General features: G+C 45.9%; 1 long non-coding RNA gene across 1 annotated transcript; it reads left to right on the top strand.

Annotated features, from left to right (window-relative positions):
- The first annotated feature begins 10614 nt into the window (after positions 1 to 10614).
- Positions 10615 to 15472, top strand: LOC308198421. Its single transcript, XR_013953894.1, has 2 exons — positions 10615 to 10982; positions 14502 to 15472. It is a non-coding gene; the product is annotated as an uncharacterized lncRNA (long non-coding RNA).
- The last annotated feature ends 250 nt before the right edge of the window (positions 15473 to 15722 follow it).

Below are 15722 nucleotides of genomic sequence, written 5' to 3'. Positions count from 1 at the left end.
TCCTGCATCGCTCCTTGGGGCACTTTGGCGGAGCCCCGGGGTCCCCCAGCATGGAGCTGCCTGGCTAAGATCTGTGTGGATAATATGTCATGCAAAGCCTGTCACAGCAGCCCTCTGTAGAGCCCAGCTACCAAAATAAGCAGCCCCTGGGCAGGAGAGGACAGGGGACATCACAGCTCTGGTCCCCCAACAGTGCTGGCATATGTGCTCCCCAGGGTTTGCCAGGAAACGGCCTCCATGCCCTGCAAAAATGAAATTACAGTCTGTCCAGCCCAGGAGAGATTCAAGGTCTTAAAAACGGGAGAAACACCTGGGAGAAACCCCCTGCATGCGGGGGCAGGGTGGCCAAGCACCACTCCAGCCAAGCCCCAATGGAGAAGTGCAGCGAGGCTCTGTCCAACCCTGATTTATTTACATTATTTATATATATAAGAAAAAAATAAAAGCCCAGCCAGGACTGAGATTGCCCTTTCCTTGTAGGATGGCTTCAGAACAGAGGCGTGTTGTCCTGCCCATGAGCCGTGGCTGGCACGGCACGCAGGGGAGCATGGCATTTTGCCCAAATTGAACGTGCAGCCCATTCGTGCCCCCTGGGCCGTGTCCAGAGGATGCACCCAGCAGTTTGGTGGGAGGGGAATGCAGCTGCAGCCCTGCGAGGTCTTCCCAGAGGAAACTTTTTGGCCATATAGAGAAAAATTGAGGAAAAGTCTAGTAACTTCAAGTATTTCGGAGTGGGAACTTATTTTGGAGTTTCATTGGTGCAGTAAATATTTGGTCACCTAAGAGATTTCCTGCACATCATTTGTCTTTTAATTGAGCGTTTTGGCTTCGTGCTGTAGCTCTTAGTGCATGCAGATAGTTTTCCATTCCAGATCAAAAAGGAAAAAACCGGCCATGCACCCTTGTGTTTCATGCCTGCTTACAGGTGGGCTTTTGCACAAATGAAATAAATCAGGGGCTGCAGCGAGTGGGGAGGTCTTAAAGGTTTGCTGTAGACTCCTTTTAGTGTGCTTACACGTCGAAAGTGCCACCCAACTGCTAGCAGAAATCTTGCCTCATCCAGTATAAAATCCCTTAATGGCTGCACGCAGCGCAAAGAAAACAGCAAATGCTCTCTAGTGATCTTTGGGTGAGCAGTCCTGCTTCAGACAGAGGGCCCGCAGGAGGACTTTTCCACTTGAAAGCTCGTCTGGTTATTTTACCCAGTGACATCCTTTGGGCTAAGGGAAGACGGACCTTGCTCTGCAAAGGCTCAGCTATCCAGGCTGCAATAACACTGCTCTACGCGTAACAGATAACAAGGGCTTCTAAGGCAATGAGTTTGAATGCATTTGAAAAGTTGCCCATCGCTTACAAAAACAAAACTTGAGTCAAAAAGGGGAGGAAAGTTTTCAGATGCCTTCTTTACCTCCCTCCGTGTGACAGCACAGGCTCCTCTGTGCTGTACATGGCAATAGCAAGTCCATAAAATGCGCATTAGGCAGAGATATTTTGGGAGGAAAATCCCAGCACCAAACATCTGCTCCTCGGTTTCCCGTGGCCAAAAAGTATAGGTCAGGCTTAGCTGGAGTCAAAGTGCTTTTTACATCCTGCTCCTCCAAGTGGCTCTGTGCAAGCTCAGTGTTGAGCAAGGGGAGAGTATGTGCTCTTCAAATTAAACACACGCACCAGCATCAGTGCACGGGGTTTGAGTTAAAGCAAATGATGGGGTCTGGACCGGACCTCTCTCAAAAAGCTAATAAGCTTCTGCCCTGATGGCTGCCTTTGTGTTTAATGTGAAGACAATGTGCAGAAATGGCCCTTGACAGTGCACAGTTGGTACCTGTTGCTCTCTCCGCAGCAAAGCAATCTAAAGCTAACTACCTGTCCCTCCCCAGCTACCAGGCTCAGTTTTAATGGAGCCTCTGTGGGGAGGTCAAATCTCCCGTAGGGGAGATTATTACCGAATAAATCAGAGCAGCTCCAAGCGAGCGGCTTTTTTCCATTAGAGATCAGATATCACCAGCTCCGTCCTGCTTTGCATGCTAGGGTAAGGGGAAGCTGCAGCAAAACATGTGTTTGCTCTGCAAAACGGTGGTGGATGCGGCATTCAAAAAAAAAAAAAAAGATTTTCGGCCACGTGGAAGGTGGAAGTGAATAATTTGGTGGGTTTGATTTAATGATTTAGTGGGTTTGATTTTTAGAATGATTTAAATGGGCACTGGATGTAAACATCTCTAAACTTCTCTTCCCTCTGCCCCATTGCAAATTGTCTATAAAGCAATCATCCACGTGCTCATTTTTGGGAAAGGTTTATGAGAACATATTGCAGCCTTGTCTCTGCTTGTGAGCAGTTCCCTGCAGGTCTGAGCCATGTCCCTCCTTCCCCCATCCTCCCCAGGAAATACAAGGGGTAAAAAGAAATAAAAACGCCTTGGTCCTCTGGAAAAGTCAAGGCTAGCCCAGCTTCGTGGGCTCCGAGAGCTCCAGTTCCGGGAAAAATGAGGCAGGTTCAAGGATGCTGGGCACAGAAGATGAGTAAACTGGAAGAACAATAAAAGTGAGGGAACGGAGCGAAGGGCAAACAGAGCAAAACCGTGTGTAATGCTTCCCTGAATCATCTGGGCCCGAAAGGCTTCTAAATATAACAAATACTGAAAACTTTAATCCTGTCCAGTATAAACAACAACAAAGAGAATTTTTTTTTCCTGCCTGGCAGAGAAATAGGAAAAAATTCCATTCGGATCCCACAGGCAAATTAAGGACAGGACGAAATCCTGCCCCACGCGGTGGCATGACCCTTCATAACCCCTTGGGCTGCTCGGGGCGATGGCTCAGCTTCCCGGCTCATGCTGGGAATATCCCAGCATCTGCAGAGCTGCTCCTGCTGGAAGGAGCACGCAGCAGAGCCCACCCTATATCTTCAGCAAACCCTTTTAAGGCTGTGTCCCAAGCCAGGGATTTTGCCTTACCGAAGGAGCACGGGGCCGAGGAAATTTCCAGGGGTAACATCTGGCCGCTCAGAGCAGCTGCAATATTTTTAACTGCGTGTGGTTGTCCATGAGAACTGGAGAGACCCTGCCCCAAGCAGTGTCAGCTCGGAGTTATAATAAGGTTTTTTTTCCTGTGTGAATGGGAAACACAACTCGAGCAAAGGGGATGGTGGTGTGTGGCCCAGGGTGGGGTGAAGCACTGCTGAAACCATGGAGGGGATGAGGCATTGAGCAGCTGAGTCCCAAAATCTCTGTTTTGGGGCTGGGTTCTGTGACCCCGATCAATAATGAGATGTAAGTCCTCCTTGTGCAGTGGGTGGCATTAGGTACCAGCATGAAACACATTGTGCTTCTGCAGGGGGACACCTTGTCCTGCAAGGGGACACGTTGTCCACTTGGGACATGTTATCCATCTTGTGGTGAAGGCAGAGAAAAGGTCTGACCTGCAGGGAGGAATTCAGTATGCGGGTAACCCGCTGTAAAGGTTAAACACCGCACACTGTGTGCTTAATAAAGAGCTCCCTTGATAGAGGCAGTGCTTAAAAATGAATTGGATTCGATTGCAAAAGCCCTAATGCGATACAGAAGAATTCTGGGAGTGGAGGAGCAGCTCCTTAGCTGGTAAAAACTGCCACGGCCCTGTTGATAGGGGTGGAATAATAAGGGGTTACACCAGAAAACTAAGGCAGAAGGTATGTGAAAGAGGCAGCAGCCAGCAGAAGCTGGTGACCTGCTGTGGACTCAGCTGGGTAAAGAAATCCCTGAAAAATGAATGCAGGAATTTAAGGGTCTTTTCGTGTCATCTATTTTTGATATCCCAGAGCCGACGGTGGGAACGCTACCTTGATATTTCCGGCCTATCTGGACCGGGGAGGGGAGCGTTAGGAACAGACGAGCTGCTGCTGTAAAACACAAAACATTGCAAATAAATCATGTTTGCAATAGTGCAGATGTTGGCGTGTTAATAGCATTGAAAGAAATTTACAATGCACGTAAACTCCTCATTCCAGCATGATGAATTCAGGCCTGGAATAAACTACCAGGTAGGGATAAACAGCCAAATGTAGGCTGCTGTGCCTACAGCAGTGCTTTGCTGTGCAATGCACTGTTAGGCTGTGGGTTTGTCCTGAATTGCAGCAGGCTGCTCATATGAAGTGCATTTGGCACCTTCGTAGGAGAGAAATTCCCCCAGAGCAAGACATGGCAGCAAGCTCCTGGGAATCAGACAGAAACCTCCACGGAGGAGTGGTGTAAATCAACTTGGACCTGCAAAGGAGGAGCCACCTCACCTCTGGGTCCAACACGGCTGGTGATATTTGGCAGTGAGCATTTGCAGTGCCACAGATTTTGGAGGACAAGTGAGCAGTAGATGGATGGCAGTGTTTTGTTTTGTTTTTTCTTTTTTTCCCAAAAAATATCTGGCCAAGACACTATCTAAGCTATAAAGGATAAACAGTGTTAACAAAGCAATGGATAAACAAAGGATGTCAATATGACCTGATTTCTATCAGTATTTGCCAGCATTTAGTCCGCTCCCTGCCATGTGGCGTGGTTTCCTGTTTATACATGGCTTGTAGAGGAGATAGTCACAACAAAAACCATAGCGGTGGATGTCTATAATTTATCTCATTCCTAGAGCTAAAGCCAGCCCCCTTTGCTACAGACACAGTGGGGTGGTTGGGTTGGGCAGCCACCCATGATCAGGTATTGGACTTGTCTCTTGTAGCTGTGTCTTTTTAGGGTCTGAAATAATTCAGTTAATCCAAACAAGGGAGAAAATGTCATTTGCTGACAAGAAAAAAAAAACACAGAAAATTATTTCTCTGTAATTTTTGTAGCTTCTTGTTTGACATCTGATGACAAGCATCTCTGGAGTCAATCTCGGGAACATATGTACAGAGCTGTTTGAGGAGAACTTCTGCCTTATCGCCTGTAATAATTTATACTCCCAAGGCTGCTTATCTTGTGCTGACTGGTGGGACCCCTACGTGCACGCTGAGCTTCTGTAATTAACCTTCTTCCAGAAGACAGATATTTTCAGTGCCTCCTGTGGTGCTCTTGACAAGAGACATCTCGATCCGTCAGTCATCACGTCCCCAGCACGGCAGAGGGAGTCTGCACAGGCCTTCACATTTCCCTGCAGAAAGAACGTGAAAAACTTGTGTAGTTTTGGTGTGGGTGACCTAAAAGAAAGAAGGAAGTCCCTGTGGGATTATGGTGATGCAAGGCAGGGGCGCAAGGCCTCTCGAAAACTCCCAGCCCTGGTCTGTGCTGCTCCCGAAATGTTGGCAGGACTTGTGGGGATGACCATCATGGGGTGCTGTTGGTTTTAAAAGATAAAGCCATATACTCATAGGATCATTAGGCTGGAAAAGACCTCCAAGATCATCAAGTCCTGCCTCTCAGAGCAATCAAATTAGTCGTCTACAGATGCGGATGACCATAAAACCAGGGCGAGTGTATATCTGATGATTCCCCCCTGCTATTCTTCCTGGGCTGGATGCAATTACTCTATATTTAGTCCTCATCGCATGAACCTGTGCAGACCTCACAGTGTGACCACCATGCTCTGGCAGTGTTCAGTGAGGAGGGACGCCCTGGGATGTGGGGAGCAGAGGTTCCCCAGACCCTTCTCAGCTCTGCGTTGGGTCCGTCTGCATGTGGGCTGTGCAATCCTTCCCATCCACATGATCCCAGCTCAGGAAATGCCAGGAGAGAGTTACTTGGTTACATCTTCTCCTTTTGGCTTTTACTGTCTAGAAAGGGAATGAAAAAGGTATAACGAACCACAGATATCACAGCAGCGAAACTTGCTTTAGAACACAAAAAGAGATGCTGTTATGTGGGTCCCTTTCTTGAAAATCAAGTACACCTGACTCCTGGTCCCACCCTGGAGTCCCAAAACACTGCCATCTTCATGTTCACGGTGGGAGCCAAGCATGAAATCGAGCTTCAGACTAGAACTGCCACACGGTTTGGCAATGCTCTCACTGGATGAAAGAAGAGCAAAATTAGAAAAGATTATTTATTTATTTATTTATTAACCTTAAATGTTGAGCTATGTGGTGAGAGCTGCTGTTATTGCCTTACATATTCCATGCTTTGTTTACCTTTGTGTCACTCTAGCGAGCATTTTGAATCTATTTTAGTGGCATATAAAGCATTTCCTGTTTGTTCCTATTTTAATGGACTTGATGAGAATTCCCATATAAAGAAGAGGCTTCAAAATAGAGGGTTTATCTTGCTGTTTCCAGGGAGGTGAAATGTTTCTGTTTTCCAAGGTACCCCGAGATGATGCTGTGCACTTATCCACAGAAGCATCCACTTGGAGAAAGGCGGTGGCCAGGTACGGACACAGGCTGGATGATGTTTTTTCTGCTGAGATATCTGTTGAACACAAGCAGACCAACGTTACCCCTGCCAAGTGGCTTTAAGGTGGTATCATCAATCTATACCAAAAACTATTAGCATTGGGGCACTGCAAGACATAGCTTCGACAGGATCATTTGTGAAAGTCTAAATCAGGAGACAAAAAGGCAGTAGAGCTGTCAAGCCACCACCAGTCCATTTCTTCCTCAACAAGAGCCAGGGTTATGGCTTGAATAATGGATTATTTTATATATTACAGAAAGCTCTGGAAAAAAGAGAACACCAAGAACATCATCATCTTGGAGGGCTTCCTTGAGAGAAGACCCATATCGGGAGGAAGCAGGGAAGATGGACAGACAAACATCCCTTCCTTAAGGAATGGGGTAGAAAACAGAAGGAAAGGCTGGCGCAATGCTCAGGAGGGATTATCCACCCGGCCGAGGCCAGATGCAGTCGTGGGGGCAAGGCTAAAGCCGGAGCTTTTAGCTCTGACCGAATCTTGGGCTGGGATCCTTGCAACAGCAAGTTCAAAGGTCGGTCTTTTGTTTGGCGTGCGCTGCGTTAATTTGTCAAGTTTTATCTCTCCCTGCTACCCGAGCAGCTGCAGCGTGTGTAAAATGCTCCCGGGTCCGCCAGCCTTCAGCTGGAAAGCAACAAAAGCGGGGGCCTGCAGCCTTTTTCATGTAAATGCTTGTTAGCGGCGTAATTGTCTCGCGAACCCAACCGAAGGCACTTAAATGGCTTTAAAGGGTCGCAGTTAGGTGCTTTTGACAGCCGCCGTGACAGCTCCAGTCCTACCGAGCTTGTCCTGGCATCCGTGTGCTCGTCACAATGGTTTTACTATCAAATTGAGCCTTTTTAATTGCTTAACATCAGCTAATAGACACTTAAGATGAAGTAATTTCCTTTTTATTTTCCTACCCGGGCTCTGCTGATCAATGTTGGATGAGATCACCTGCATTTTATTTGGGGGTCAATGGAAAAATTGGCAACGTCCACCTCGGGCTTTTTTTTTTTTCCCTTTCCCTTTGAACGGGGTGGGATTTCTGCAGAACAATTAACATTCATTTGCTAAGTGTTTTTGCAAGCATGTTTACAAGAAATGCAAATACCCCAGGACTATGGTGTTTTTGTTTTCTAGGGTTCACCTAAAATAAGGCCCTGATGCCGTGGAGGCTTTATGTATGCCTTTAGCTCTCGGCTCATGGTGAAACTATGTGGATGGCTGTGTGCATGAAGCTGTACATTTCTGCAAGCCTCGGCACTGAGATGCAGGGATCTTCAGCTTTCTAAAAAAGCTCTTGTATCACAGCTTAAAAATAGAGGCTGTTTAGACCTCTCAGGGTGTCATGGAAGGGAATTTTGGTGTAGTGTAGCCGTCCCAGCGGATAAAGTGAATCTCTGATGTCAGTCTCCCACTAAGATAACCCAAAGGCACTGACGCCTCCAGGACAGTATTGTTTCACAGCAAACCGTCTGCTCACAGAGCAAACACGATAGTGGGGTGTTAATTTATGAAGTGGTGGCCGAGTTCCCGACCAGAAGCAGCAGAGACATTTTGCATTTGAAACATGACGGTCTGCCCGAGCTCCGTAGGGTTCAGCCTTTACCATGTTTCAGGATCTGCCCTTCCCACATGTATCTGGAGTTCTCAAACCCAGTGAGAGTCACCAGGAGATGTGGGGACATCAGATGGGTTCCTCTCGCCTCTCTCCAAATGCCTGGTTTTTGTTTAGCTTGTAGGCACAGAGCGCCAGCGAGACAACTCTCCTCCCTCTGTTGGCTTTGCGTGAAGTTGGCCAACACATCCAGGAGGGCTTATGGGAGGACAGGCAAATGAACATTAGCTTTCCCTCAGAAACGAAGCTAAAAATGCATTTACTCCTTTCAAAACCAATTAATGGACTTCAAAGACTAAAACCGGTGGATGGCTTGGGCTGTGGAAAATATTGGGATATGATGGTGAGAAGGGATAAATTTAGCAGGATGGGACAAATCAACCTGAAGACCCCATCCCACATCACAAAAATAGCCCCTTGAGGGCATTCACTTGGAAAGTCTTTGCTTAATTGCAGCCTAATTGCTGTTGTGGGTCCAGTTCTCATGCCTTTTGAAGATGTCTTGAGACTAGCCAGTGGAAAACTGCTCTAAAACATGTTTTTTTAAGATATCGGGCCAAGCCAAATGAAATATGCCAGGGAGTCATGGAAATGATTGGAACCTATCAAGATGCAGGGACAAGGAAACTCATATCTTTTTCCCTCAAGTGGGGAGAATTAACTGCATGTGAACAGGGATGTTGAGAGTCCTGGAAATAGTCACGGGGATGGCAGCACCAAACACAGGCACGGTTTAAGCCTTGGCCTTTTTCACTTCATACCTCGGAGCAAAGAAACTTCTGCTTGCAAGATGATGCCCCCATGATCACCCAAATCCCCATCCAGGGCTGAAGATGCTGCAGCCACCACGGGCACGGCAGCAGGTCGGGCTTCAGCAGAGGTGCATTAATAAAATCACCCTTGTTCAAGGTTACGGTGCGAGTTGATTGCTTCTGATTAGGGATTTGTATTCAGTTGTGACATCCTGCAATTTTTATTGCCTTTACGGTAATAATTGCAAATAATAAAATGACAAATTATTGTAATTAAATTTTAATTAATTACAAATCCATTACTTTTAAGTTTATTCATGGTAGAGACAATGATACTGACAACAATTCATTAAAGCACTTGATATGTAAATTGTGAAGTAAAGCATTAATATCAGGCAGCTCATGTATTCACTTTCTGCTATGCAGCAGAGAATTTGTACAAGGAAAGGCACTTCTCCTGGATCATTTTAGCAGTTTGCTTGAAGGAGAAGAAAAACACCAGGTACTCTCGAGCTGAAATTATTCCCAAAGTCAGGTTCTGCATCCTCTAAAGCAAAACACCGAGCAAGTGAAAAGGGAGAGTGCTGCCTGCTGCTGTGCAGGGCTGATCATTTTAACAGCCTTGTGGGGACGTGGCAGTCCTACCGTGGGATGAGACTTTATAAAAACGTTGCTGCTGGCCAGGTTTCCTGGTCACAGCATTGGCAGGGCAGCTGTTTGGGCTTCTTCTCTGAGAAGTGCACAGAAACAGACCTGGATTCATCAGCAAGCAACACCAAACAAGGTTTTTTGGAGGGACGTGTCTCTGCCCAGCATCCTTCCCCTGAGATTCTCTTCTGCCAGGGCAAATCTCCTCTCCACACATATTTTTTTTTAACTTTGGCCATCTAATGAAGGAAGAAGCTCTTCTGTTAAGGGGGAAGACAGGAATAAAGGGGAGACGTGATCAGACAGCAAGGCACCTCCCGCTCGGACAAGGAGAGCCTAAAGCAGGGAGGCACACCCAAGGTTAATAACACACTGCTCCACCAGCTTCTATCTAATCTTGGAAAATGTCCTGTGCTGAAAAGAAAAATGGGAAAGTGATTATGTGACATGAAATAAGGTCTTGCTGTACTGTCTAGACAGCTTTAAAAAACATCAAGCTAGGGTGTTCCTATTTATGAAAAATGCAGCTGTACTTCTGCCTTCCTCGAGCAAGAGAAGAAAGCGGTGCACTTGAGGTCATTTGGCTGCGACAAGCTCTCTGTGCCTGTCCATGGGGATTTATTTCTCTCTCTTTCTTCTCTCCTTCTTTCTTCATTTTGCCCCTGGTGCTGCACAGGTTGTGCTTCCAACCCTGTGCCCTGGTGGAGCTGGGTGCTGAGCCAGGCTATTGCACCCACAGGAAGGCTGCTGGGTGCCAACCTGCACATTTTTACTGCAGCACTGCACTCAGGATCACTTCCCTGAGCAAAACTGCAAGCAGCCTTCAGACCCTTAATCAAGTCTCTTAGAGCCTCTCTTAAATTAGAAGCATTTCATTCACCCTGGATGCAACGTCAGCAATTCCCTCCCCGTGATTTTTAGCCACGATAAATTATTCATAGGGTTTAAACATTTTTTTCTGAGGGGGTCTATATGGGTGGAATCTGAACCCCAAATGACCACACGACACCCCACGCCAATCAGAGCCAGCACCAGCTTGCTGCCAACGCTCAGCCCTGGGTGCCCTGAGAAACCTATTGATCATGGCTCTGTGCCCTACAAAAGGGAGAAATGGGTCAGCAGATATGTTAATCCCAGTTTGATCTAACGTCTTCGGGACAGGTGGCAACCTTCATTTAATGGAACAATGAGATCATTAGGAATTCATAATGAACCATGCCGCGGCCATGAAAGTAGGTCACACTTACCCCAGGAAGACTTCAAAATGAGCCTGTCCCCATTCATGTGCCGCAGCAGAGATGGCTGGGGGCAGACTGACAGCTCTGCCTTGGGATTTGCTAACCAGACAATTTTAGGAACAAAAAGGGGCACGCGCTGTGGACATGAAATGAGTTCTATTATCCCAAGCGGTACGATGACTTTCAACTGTGGGCTCATTCAGTTTCAGGTGTCGTGTCTCGCTGGCCATGGGCTGTAGCCCTGCTGCCCTGGGTGGGCCAGGAAGATGGGAAGTTTGGGAAGAAGCAAGCATTTGCCAAGCCAAGTCCCTGGTCAGTGTCTGTAACCACCCTGGAGAGATCCTCCCTTCACTCATCCCCAACAGATGCTTTGTCCACCTCCAGGTAATATGCAGGTAACCCTGCTTCTGGATCCTTAAAGCCTCCCAAAAGCTCTCTCAAGATGGAATCTTCGTTGTTTAGTTGGAGGCTTTTGGATGCTTTGTCCATCGGGATCAGGGCTGAAGTTTGGGTGCCTCTGGGGCTGATGCGGTGCCCCACACCATGCCCAGACGCCCATGTAGCTAGCCCAGACCAAGTGACTTTTGGTCACTTTCCAGCATAAAAAAGACAAGCCTCACCTTTCTTTATCCCTTTCATCCTTTATTTATTTTTAAACTAATAAAAGGATAAGAAGAGGGAAAAAATGGTAAAATAGGACATTGCACAAAATGCCAAATTTTATTCTTGTTTGGGGTTTCAAAATGTTTTGCCCTCCCTTGCCAGGAAGGTGTTCCTGGTAAGAAGTCACCCCACAGCCCTTCTGTCATGACATCCAGCCCATTCCCAACAGGGCTGGCTGATAACGGTCAGAGTTACAGAGAGCAGAGATCTCCCATGCCCAGGACACACAGAGCAGCCCTTCAATCCTACCTAAGGTCCCAAGCCTTGAAAGTCAAATATGCTGCACGTCAGCAAACCATTTTGCTCCCTGATCTTTTTCCCCACTCCCATTGACCCCTGCAGATGAAACCCAAGTGCTTGTGATGGGTCTGTGAATCTGAAAAGCTTCTTTTCTTCCCTCTACCTCCTTCTGCCCCCAAATCTTGACGTCCTTACAGCCCTGTGTGACCTTATTAACCACCAAGCAAGCAGTTTGCTGCCCTGAGGGAGGAGCATGGGCAGGCTGGGGAGTGGGGAGGAGAGAGCTTTGCTCAGCTAGCAGAAGCCCCAGGGTTGAAGATAGGAAAGGTTACGAAAATATTTTGCCAAAGATGCAATAAGAGGTAGGTTATTCTTTGGAGGGTTATTTTATTTTATTTTATTTTAAAGGGGTATTTGAAGCAGGCATTTTATAAATATTTATACACAAGAAACTGTTAAAATAACACCTGGGGGCTGGTTTGAGCTCCTCCAGGAAGCTAGGGCAGCGCTCAGCCACCCCGTGAACCTTGTGTTGCTTCCGAGGATCCCTAGGAGCAGGGTTCACACATTTCCCATATTATTTCAGCTTTTGCCATGGCAGTGTGAGTGACCCCCTGGATCTGCCCAAGCTGCTCCAGGCACCCGGTGGGATATACCATGGCCAACTTTCATCATGCCCATGTTGCTTGGTCTGTTTCTTGGGGTGCGTCCTTCCTTTCCTCTCCCGGTTTTGCTGTTTTCACTCACATTTTCCATACCTCTCTTCTTGCACACACGGCTCCAGGCTTTCTTTCTGTACATGCTCAGGCATTGTCTGAGTCACTTCATGAAGACTTTCTGCTCCCACCCTGCCAGCTGGAGTCTGGAGATATTTTGCTAGAAGAATGGAAAAGAAGCTAGAAAATGCTTCAGGTCATTTCCCGGCAAAAAATGGGCCTCCGTGAGCAAGAGTATAACCCTGGAGGGGGCCGTGGAGATCTGCAGCCCGGTGGGGCTTCATGAGGGGGCTCTGGCTGGGGACATGCTTTGGGGACACACGTGGGGATGAAAGGGAAAATGGGGCTGGGATCGCTTAATGATGGAGGAGTACTTTTCCCCTTATTAGAACGGGCTGATTTCTTTGGATTATTCAGGAAAGGGCAGCCTAAATATGTACCCAATCCTGTTACTCACTCATTTAAAAGAAATGTCTTTCTTTTGGGGAAGGGAAGAGGAGCTCCCAGCCCCTGGCCGTGAACAAGGCAGGAAGACTGCCCGCTGCAATGCCAGCCCCTGACCCCAGCCCCGAGGACTTAAACAAAACGTCACGGCATAACGCAAACATCACACCATGCCGGGCAGCTGATAAGAAATCGCCTCTTGCTTTTAATGAGGAAGCTTGACACAGCCTTAAAAAAGCGTTCAGGAAAAAAGGAAAACATTTCAAAGAGAGTCTTGAAATGGAACATTTTTTAGTTCTTGAAAAAGCACAAAGTATGGTTCATGTCAGTAAATATTTTCAACTTCCTCTTAAAAAATGTAACAACTGTGAAATTTAAATCAAAAGGGAAAAACTTTCTGTCAGTGTACAATGACTCAAAGACTAGCCTGGTCCTGAGAAGTTTCTCCCAGCAAGGCAGCTCCATGTGGGTTGCAAGAGTAAGATTTTTAGTTTTTTCCCCTTATGATTTAGCTTTAAATATTCTAAGCAACCAAAAACAGTTAGTAGTGTTTCATCCAATCCAAGGAGACCCAGAGATGTTGAAGTGGTTCTTCAGGGGCCCAGCCAGAAATGTAGGTCCTAATGTTTGATGGACTTGCTGGATGCTATTCATGCCTCAAAGCAACTGTTGTATTGTTGGATATTTTTCCAACCTGTCTCAACAAACTGTGGGACCAGCTGGGAGGAAGGTATCGTTCATTTATTTAGAGATCTCCTCTTGAAGTTCTGATGTCTAAATGGAGATTTTAGTAGAAGGGTGATTTGAAAAGCCAGTTCCAGCATCAACGTGTCAGGGATTCATGGGAGCTCTCCAAGGTCTGCCTGGAGCGACCCGCTCCAACCTTGACCAAGGCTTGACCAGGATGGCCTGAAACCCTGCTGTCCCTTGTGCACACAAAGAGCTTATAGCTAAGAGTAGTGGGATGATGCTGCTGGGCTCTTTTTAGCTTTAAGATTGTTTATTTAAAAAGGAAATAAAACTTGAGGTTATTTTTCAAATATAATAAATACAAAGCACTGGTTCCTGGTGCCTTTCTGCTAGAGTTTTTGGTAGCTGCTGGATTTTGTCCTATCCTGGCAATGTAGTCTCACAGTAATAAATCTTACACCTCACTGCAGACAAAAGGATCACAGCAGCCTGGCTGATGTGTCAGAAGAAACCTCTTACCTTCCTCTTGCTTTTTGCACCTGGACAGCCATATTATTGTTTCTTCATTTTCAACAAGCATCTTTGAGATATACAGATGAGATAAACTGTTGTTCCACTGCTTTGCCATTCACAGTGGTTGGAAAGACAATATATATATATAAATAAATAATAATAAAAAAAAATCAACCAAATAAAAACCAGTTAAAACAGTTATGCAAAGCTTGAGTAAGATGGGAAGAGTCTTACAGTACACAGTGTTGACAAGTGGAGCGCTAAAGCTGCTTCCAAAACACACACACGGGAGGGTAGCTCTAGCTGCTTATCTCATGTGAAATTGGCAAGTTCTCTATATTGTTGCTGAATTACGTTTCCTTTTTGCATGCACATGGAGACTTTGAGTGATGTTATCTTACCTTCTTTTTTCATTCTTGGTGGGGCAAGAATTCATTCTGGCAATCTTCCTGCTAACTCAGCCCCTCTATAAAGATAAAAATTGGCAGCAGACTCCCACAGTTAGTATGCTGGCGTGGTAGGAATGGAGTCCAAGGCTGTGTTTTCCTGTCATTTCTTGCTGTACAGGCAAAGCTAGACACCTCCATGAAGGCGTTCATCCTCAAACATCCTCAAATGTGTAATATCTTCTATGCAGAAGGATGAAAAAGATTATCCCGACAGGACTGCACATCCATGGCGTTCCCTCTGGAGTGAGGGAAGGAGTGGACTACCTGGGGAGGTGACCGAGCCCATCTGGAAACTTCTTGCTTTTCTTCACAAGAAAATGGGAAAGACAAAAACCTTTCCTGTGAGTCACTCAAAACTTTCTGTGCAACCTGGGACAATCCATTTTCTTTTGATGTTATGGTTAGTTAGTCCTTATGAATTTTACTTTAATAGTATGCTAGTTTGGGAAGAAAGAAGTCTTTTGAAGAACACAATGTTTCCACTTCTCCAAGAATGTGTTTCCCTTTATACCAAACAACTGGTTGACAATTTCAACTCATATGCATAGATTTCATCTCCAAATTGATTTTTTTTCAGCACAGTTACCATTTGCTGAAAATAGCTTGCCTTATGCCTGAATTTTTACATGTGCTATACATTTCAGAAGCCAATTTCTCCAATAGCCTCTAGATTTCATCAGACTTTGGACAGTCTACAATACATGCTGCCAGTTAAACCTGGTTACATTGCTTCACAGACAGCGGTGAAATTTAATATAAATTCATAATTTATAGGACAGACAGACAGAGAAGACATTTTGTGGTCCTGTTCAACACTTTGAAGTCAGCGAGAATTCTTCCTCTATGGGCATTTTGGATGAAGACCTTAGAGAAATAATATATATATGTATTTTTAAATGTTTACATCTGGGGACATGCAGACAAGTCTAGCTTAGATATGCGTTTTATTAACCAGATGGCAATGTCTTATTTACATTTGCCGTATAAAAACATCTGTGCTTAAACTGGGGAGATGCTGTCTCTTGCTACAGTTGGGAGTTTGGCTGCAGGGGGTGTAGCATTGCTTTTGTTAGCATCCAATTTTCCTCGCTCGTCAGAGCTGAATATGTAACACTAGTTTTATTTAACCTTGTTCTAATTAAAGGGTTACAAAGCTGCAGTTGGCTCTTTCTGCATTATTTTGCTGGTACTCTGGATTTTGCTGCCTTTAAACAAAACTGAAATCTCTTGCCTTGTTTTCCCTTGATATTGAACTCACATTTTGCCTCTATTTTTATCCCAGAGATATCCCATAGTTTATCTCTGTGTAGCCTTCTCCACCACTAAATAACTCCTCTTCCTCCTTGGTGTGAAATCCTGGATATGAAGAAGTCAATGAAAGTCTTGACATCAGCTTCAACAAGGTCAGG

Source organism: Anser brachyrhynchus (genome assembly GCF_964034855.1).
Source record: "Anser brachyrhynchus genome assembly, chromosome: 7".
Classification (NCBI taxonomy): domain Eukaryota; kingdom Metazoa; phylum Chordata; class Aves; order Anseriformes; family Anatidae; genus Anser; species Anser brachyrhynchus.
Note: the sequence above shows the minus strand (reverse complement) of the source record. Positions and strands in the feature narration are given on the sequence as shown.